This window comes from Mustela erminea, chromosome 2 (assembly GCF_009829155.1).
Source record: "Mustela erminea isolate mMusErm1 chromosome 2, mMusErm1.Pri, whole genome shotgun sequence".
In the NCBI taxonomy this organism is placed as follows: domain Eukaryota; kingdom Metazoa; phylum Chordata; class Mammalia; order Carnivora; family Mustelidae; genus Mustela; species Mustela erminea.
Window position 1 is genome coordinate 160,475,777 of NC_045615.1, and position 8,544 is coordinate 160,484,320.

Consider the following 8,544-nt stretch of genomic DNA (forward strand, 5'->3'; position numbering starts at 1 on the left):
TGTTCCCTATAACAAGACAGAGGGAGGAAAAAAAGCACTTAAGCACCTTTCAGGTAACTTACCAGAAATTTTTATTCATTTCATCACATCTGACTACAAAAGAGTATTTTATTTTTTTTTTCTTTTTTTTTTCTTTTTTTTTTTTATTTAATTTATTTTTATTTCCAGCATAACAGTATTCATTATTTTTGCACCACACCCCGTGCTCCATGCAAAAGAGTATTTTAGCAAAGTACCTAAGTGATAAACTAAAAGTTAGGATTCTATGAGAGGAAGAGCAGAGTTAACACAAGAAGTACTAAGTACTCTCCTTAATGGTGTGTATTACCTTGACACTTAAGAAAAAATGTGCAACCATCCAACTTTAAACAAAAAAAGACAACTTGTAAGATTTTCTTCTGGGACAAAATCCCTCACATGGCTTTTTTTTTTTAATTTTCAATTATTCTCTTAAGTGTCTTAATAAATCTTTCCACAGTGTAATGCCAATTAGGAGAAAAGGTCATTTTCCCTATTTTGGAATCACTGGCATCCTTCCTTGGCCTGTTAAAAGAAGCTTTAGAAGAAGTATGACAGCAAACAGCCCTGTGTGAAGAGAGGCTATTTATTTAATACACACAAGGAAGTGACCCCAATAAGATCTGAACTTAAAGAAAAAAAAAAGCATCTGATATCATTCCCAACTTCAATTTTCTCTAAAATAGGTTTCACAAAATCTTAGCGATTAAAGCCCCAGCTAAGTGTTCTATAATACTTCATGACACATATACACTCCATATTCCATTTGGCTTTTTTTGTTATTGCTGTTTTTTTAAATTTCTCCTTGGTCTCAAAGACCAAGAAATTTTTGAATTTCAACAGCTGCTTAAAACTGTTGTCAAAAAAGGTCATATAGAGGAGAAAGGCAAGATGGTGGAAGAGTAGGGAACCTCATTTCATCTGATCCCTTTTAAAATTTTTTTTTTAATTTTTTATTTTTTATAAATATATGTTTTTATCCCCAGGGGTACAGGTCTGTGAATCACCAGGTTTACACACTTCACAGCACTCACCAAAGCACATACCCTCCCCAATGTCCATAATCCCACCCCCTTCTCCCAAACCCCCTCCCCCCAGCAACCCTCAGTTTGTTTTGTGAGATTAAGAGTCACTTATGGTTTGTCTCCCTCCCAATCCCATCTTGTTTCATTAATTCTTCTCCTACCCACTTAAGCCCCCATGTTGCATCACCACTTCCTCATATCAGGGAGATCATATGATAGTTGTCTTTCTCTGCTTGACTTATTTCGCTAAGCATGATACGCTCTAGTTCCATCCATGTTGTCGCAAATGGCAAGATTTCATTTCTTTTGATGGCTGCATAGTATTCCATTGTGTATATATACCACATCTTCTTGATCCATTCATCTGTTGAGGGACATCTAGGTTCTTTCCATAGTTTGGCTATTGTGGACATTGCTGCTATAAACATTCGGGTGCACGTGCCCCTTTGGATCACTACGTTTGTATCTTTAGGGTAAATGCCCTTTAGTGCAATTGCTGGGTCATAGGGCAGTTCTATTTTCAACATTTTGAGGAACCTCCATGCTGTTTTCCAGAGTGGCTGCACTAGCTTGCATTCCCACCAACAGTGTAGGAGAGTTCCCCTTTCTCCGCATCCTCGCCAGCATCTGTCATTTCCTGACTTGTTTATTTTAGCCATTCTGACTGGTGTGAGGTGATATCTCATTGTGGTTTTGATTTGTATTTCCCTGATGCCGAGTGATATGGAGCACTTTTTCATGTGTCTGTTGGCCATCTGGATGTCTTCTTTGCAGAAATGTCTGTTCATGTCCTCTGCCCATTCCTTGATTGGATTATTTGTTCTTTGGGTGTTGAGTTTGCTAAGTTCTTTATAGATTCTGGACACTAGTCCTTTATCTGATATGTCGTTTGCAAATATCTTCTCCCATTCTGTCAGTTGTCTTTTGATTTTGTTAACTGTTTCCTTTGCTGTGCAAAAGCTTTTGATCTTGATGAAATCCCAATAGTTCATTTTTGCCCTTGCTTCCCTTGCCTTTGGCGTTGTTCCTAGGAAGATATTGCTGCGGCTGAGGTCAAAGAGGTTGCTGCCTGTGTTCTCCTCAAGGATTTTGATGGATTCCTTTCGCAAATTGAGGTCCTTTATCCATTTTGAGTTTATTTTTGTGTGTGGTGTAAGGAAATGGTCCAATTTCATTTTTCTGCATGTGGCTGTCCAATTTTCCCAGCACCATTTATTGAAGAGGCTGTCTTTTTTCCATTGGACATTCTTTCCTGCTTTGTCGAAGATTAGTTGACTGTAGAGTTGAGGGTCTATTTCTGGGCTCTCTATTCTGTTCCATTGATCTATGTGTCTGTTTTTGTGCCAGTACCATGCTGTCTTGATGATGACAGCTTTGTAATAGAGCTTGAAGTCCGGAATTGTGATGCCACCAACGTTGGCTTTCTTTTTCAATATCCCTTTGGCTATTCGAGGTCTTTTCTGGTTCCATATAAATTTTAGAATTATTTGTTCCATTTCTTTGAAAAAGATGGATGGTACTTTGATAGGAATTGCATTAAATGTGTAGATTGCTTTAGGTAGCATAGACATTTTCACAATATTTATTCTTCCAATCCAGGAGCATGGAACATTTTTCCATTTCTTTGTGTCTTCCTCAATTTCTTTCATGAGTACTTTATAGTTTTCTGAGTATAGATTCTGTGCCTCTTTGGTTAGGTTTATTCCTAGGTATCTTATGGATTGGGGTGCAATTGTAAATGGGATTGACTCCTTAATTTCTCTTTCTTCTGTCTTTTTGTTGGTGTAGAGAAATGCAACTGATTTCTGTGCATTGATTTTATATCCTGACACTTTACTGAATTCCTGTATAAGTTCTAGCAGTTTTGGAGTGGAGTCTTTTGGGTTTTCCACATATAGTATCATATCATCTGCGAAGAGTGATAATTTGACTTCTTCTTTGCCGATTTGGATGCCTTTAATTTCCTTTTGTTGTCTGATTGCTGAGGCTAGGACCTCTAGTACTATGTTGAATAGCAGTGGTGATAATGGACATCCCTGCCGTGTTCCTGACCTTAGCGGAAAAGCTTTCAGTTTTTCTCCATTGAGAATGATATTTGCAGTGGGTTTTTCATAGATGGCTTTGATGATATTGAGGTATGTGCCCTCTATCCCTACACTTTGAAGAGTTTTGATCAGGAAGGGATGCTGTACTTTGTCAAATGCTTTTTCAGCATCTATTGAGAGTATCATATGGTTCTTGTTCTTTCTTTTATTGATGTGTTGTATCACATTGACTGATTTGCGGATGTTGAACCAACCTTGCAGCCCTGGAATAAATCCCACTTGGTCGTGGTGAATAATCCTTTTAATGTACTGTTGAATCCTATTGGCTAGTATTTTGTTGAGTATTTTCACATCTGTGTTCATCAAGGATATTGGTCTATAGCTCTCTTTTTTGATGGGATATTGTCTGGTTTTGGGATCAAGGTGATGCTGGCCTCATAAAATGAGTTTGGAAGTTTTCCTTCTTTTTTTTTATTTTTTAATTACTTTTCAGTATACTAGAATTCATTGTTTATGCACCACACCCAGTGCTCCATGCAATACGTGCCCTCCACAATACCCACCACAAGGCTGGCCCAACTTCCCCCACACACACACACACACACCTGACCCTTCAGAATCCTCAGATTGTTTTTCAGAGTCCATAATCTCTCATGGTTCATCTCCCCCTCCAATTTCCCTCAACTTGAATTTAACTAGATAACTATCAAATCATTCTGAACACCTATAAATTCAACTTGAGATGTAAGAAAATAATTACTGGAATTCTACAAGTAGAAAAATGACCACTTTCTGGAAGGGTGGAGGTGTGGAGATCTGAATCTGAAGGGATATATTGGAAGATAAACAGCAGGTACAGTGAGCTTCCATAAGCTGGTTATCAGAAAGTGATATAGCCCTACAGGGCAAAATCAGAACCCTTAGAAACATGCTCCAATGAGAGACACCCTTGCCTGAAAGGTCCTCCGGTGGTGTAACAAGGCAGAATCCTAGGTGGGACAGTGTGGTCCCAAGATCCCCATAGTCACAGAAAAAAAGGCAGTGCCTGAGCCAGCATAGTTCCCAAGCATTGAAGCAGGGAAACTAGCCACCCTCAGTGAGCCTGGGAAGAGGCTCTCAGCTCAGTTTGTCAACAACTGGGAACTATGGTGTGATTAGGTGACTTCTCTCCATGCAAGGGCCCAGCAAAGGGCAACAACTCATGGACCCTCTGCCTTCCCCTGGGAGGATCTGTGTGGGCACATATGGCTGGAGTTTACAGGGTTTGGTGCACACAAAAGTGAAAATGGCTTTTCCCTGAGGGTTTATCTAAGAGAAGGTGCCATGACCTTTCAGCTCCAGGGCTGGAGATAAGGGTGCAGTCATTTTTATTTTCATATTCTAAAGCAGTACAGATGCTTTAAGGAAAAAAAGCCACAGAGAGCGACCAGAAAAAGCTTACACTGAGCCCAGCCCACTGCCAAGGGGAGGTACAACTATGCCCAGGCAAAGACACCTGAGAATCAGTGCAGCAGCCCCTTCCCCAGAAGATCAGCTGGAACAGAAGGCAAATAGAAGGCAAACAGAAGCTTACTGAGCACACAGAACTGCACAACTCCAGTGTTAGAGGAAAAAGAATATAGAATTTTTCTCATGATTCTTTTCTTTCAGTTTAAAAATTTCCTTCTCTTTTTTTTTTTCCTTTTCAACTAGTTTCCTATTTTGTCAACTCTTTCTTTTTAAGCCTTTTTTTAACTTTCATTTTTACATTTACACTTTATAGATATATTCTTCTTTGGCTTCCATTACTGCATTCAATTTTATTTTGGTATATAAATCAGTTTTTCTTTCTTTAGAATTTCAGGATTCAGTGTCTTCTAACAAACAGACCAAAATACACCATGACCGAGTGGATCACCTGGTTTTGTACACCTGGATTCTCTCTCCCCCCACCCTTTAATTTTCTTTTCTGGTTCTGACCTCTTCGAATTTGTCTAATATGTATTGTGCTTCAGTCATGGTTGTTATTTCTTCATTCTCTTTTTCATCCATTCTTCTCTGGGGAAAATGACTAGAAGGAGGAAATCACAATAAAAGAGAACCAGAGGCAATACTCCCTGCCACAGATCTATCCATGTGGATATAAGTAAAATGGTCAGAGCTGGAATTCAGAATGATGATTATAAAGTTACTAGCTGGACTTGAGAAAAGTCTAAAAGACACTAGAGAAATCTCTTAGTGCAGAAATGAAATCTAATCAGGCCAAAGTTAAAAATGCTTTAACTGAGAGGCAGTTTGAAATAGATATTCTAACAGCTATTGTAAATGAGACAAAAGAGTCAGTGGCATAGAAGACAAGATGATGGAAAGGAAGTAAGCTAAGGAAAAGAGAGAAAAACAAATGACTGACCATGAGGGAAGGCCTTGAGAAACCATCCATACCATAAAGCAAAACAATATTAGAATTATTGGGAGGAAGAAGAGAGAGAAGGACAGAAAGTATATTTGAGCAAATCATAGCTGAAACCTTAAGAAATTAAAGAAATACATTGATAATAATACAGTAATACTAGGGGACTTTGACACCCTAGTCACTGCAACAGACAGATCATCTAAGCAGAAGATCAACAAGGTATAAGAGAATGGTCTGGTTTCATTCTTCTGCATGTGGCTGTCCAATTTTCCCTGCAAAATTTATTGGAAAGACTGTCTTTTTTCCATTGTATATTCTTTCCTGCATTGTCAAAGATTAGGTCATAAATAGGTCAAGCAGAGAAAGACAATTATCGTATGGTTTCACTCATATGTTGAATATAAGGAATGATGCAGAGAACCATAGAGGAAGGGAGGCAAAATGAATGGGAGGAAATCAGAGAGGGAGACAAAGTGTGAGAGACTCTGGACTCCAGGAAACAAACTGAGGGTCATAAAAGGGAAGGGGTGGGGGAATAGAGTAACTGGATGATGGATATTAAGGAGGACACATGTTATGATAAGCACTGGGTGTTATGCATAACTAATGAATCATTGAATATTACACCAGAAACTAATGATGGACTATATGTTGACTAATTGTACATAATAAAAAATAAAAATATAAAAAATTTTTAAAAGACCAGCAAGGAAACAAAGGCTTTGAATGACACATTGGACTAGTTGGACTTCACAGATATGGACAGAGCATTCCATCCTAAAGCAACAAATACACATTCTTCTTATGTGCACATGGAGCACTTTTCAGAAGACATCACATCTGGATGAGATGGACATCACAGATATATTTAGAAAATTCCATCCCAAAGCAACAGAATACACATTCTTCTCTAGTGCACACTGAACATTCTCCAGAATAGATCACATCCTGGGTCACAAATCAGGTCTCAACTGGTGCCAAATGATTGGGATCATTCCCTGCATATTTTTAGACCACAATGCTTTGAAATTTGAACTCAAGAGGAAATTTGGAAAGAATTCAAGAACATGGAGGCTAAAGAGTGTCCTGCTCAAGAATGAATGGGTCATCCAGGAAATCAAAGAAAAATTAAACAATTTCATGGAAACAAATGAAAATGAAGACACAACATTCAAAATCTTTGGGATGCAGCAAAGGCAGTCCAAAGAGGAATGTACATAGCAATACAAGCCTTTCTCAAGAAATAAGAAAGGTCTCAAATTCACAACCTAACCCTACAACTAAAGGAGCTGGAGAAAGGTCAGCAAATAAAGCCTAAATCCAACAGAAAAAGAAAAATAATAAAGATCAGAACACAAATCAATGAAATAGAAACCAAAAGAACAGTAGAACAACTCAACAAAACTAGGAGCTGGCTCTCTGAAAGAATTAATAAGATGAATAAAGTCCTGGCCAGACTTATCAAAAAGAAAAGAGGAGATCCAAATTAATAAAATCATGAGTGAAAGAGGAGAGATCACAACCAACACAAAAGAAATACAAACAATTATAAGAACGTATTATGAACAACTATATGCCAGCAAATTTGACAATCGGGAAGAAATGGATGCATTCCTAGAGAACATAACAACCAAAACTGAACCAGAAAGAAATAGAAAATCTGAACAGATCCATAACCAGCAAGGAAATTGAAGCAGTTGTCAAAAATCTCCCAACAAACAAGAGCCCAGGACCAGTTTCCCAGGGGAATTCTACCAAACATTTAAGAAGAAATAATACCTATACCTCTGAAACTGATTCAAAAAGAAAGAAAGAGAGAGAGAGAGAGAGAGAGAGAGAGGGGGAAAGGAAGGAAGGAAGGAAGGAAGGAAGGAAGGAAGGAAGGAGAGGAGAGGAAGACTTCCAAACACTTTCTGTGAGGCTAGCAATACCTTGATCCCCAAACCAGACAAAGACACCACTAAAAACAAAAATTACAGACAAATATCTCTGATGAACACAGATGCCAAAATACTCACCAAGATCCTAGCTAATAGGATCCAACAGTCACTAAAAAGATTATACACTATGACTAAGTGGAATTTATTCCTGGGCTGCAAGGGTGGTTCAACATTCACAAATCAATCAACCTGATAGAGCACATTAATAAAATTGATTTATTTTATTGATGTAGAAAATGCATTTAACAAAATGCAGCAGCATCCTTTCTTGTAAGGATAGAGAGAACATACCTCAATATCATAAAAGCCATCTATGAAAAGCCCACAGTGAATATCATTCTCAATGGGAAAAAACTGAGAGCTTTTCCCCTAACATCAGGAACATGACAGGGATGCCCACTCTCACCACTGTTGTTCAACATAGCATTATAGGTCCCAGCCTCACCAATCAGACAATAAAAAGAAATAAAAGGCATTCAAATTGGCAAAGAAGAAGTCAAACTCTCACTCTTTTCAGATGATGTGATACTCTATGTGGAAAACCCAAAAGACTCCAGCCCAAAATTGCTAGAACTCATACAGGAATTCAGCAATGTGGCAGGATACAAAGTCAAGGCACAGAAATCAGTTGTGTTTCAGTTGCATGCACTTTGGAATTCATCTCTATTACTGGGTTTTCTATTTTAGTCACTCAATTTTTATATACATTATGTCAAATCAGATTTAATAAGCTAACTCTCAAATAAGCATGCTTCACCCCATATAGTTCTCAGGATATAGGAGGAAAGGTCAGGGTGAAGAAATGCCCAGAGGCTGAGGTATGTGGCATCTTTGCTATCCTTTCTTCATTTCAATCAGACTTGAATACTACCCTGATATCACCCCGTCATGGAGCTTGTACTGCCTTCCAAGACCAAGTTCATGGATGGAAAAGGGTATGGGTTATGGAGCTTTCCTGGTCGCTCTGCATCAATAGCACTAGGTTCTCTTCCATTCTGGGGTACCATTATCCCCTACACCAGCACTCAACTATATGTATAGTTTTATCTTAATTTTTCAACTTCATTGATTTCTACTTTTGTAGCTTTGAGTGAGGAGGCACTGTTCTGGTTAATTTATCAACT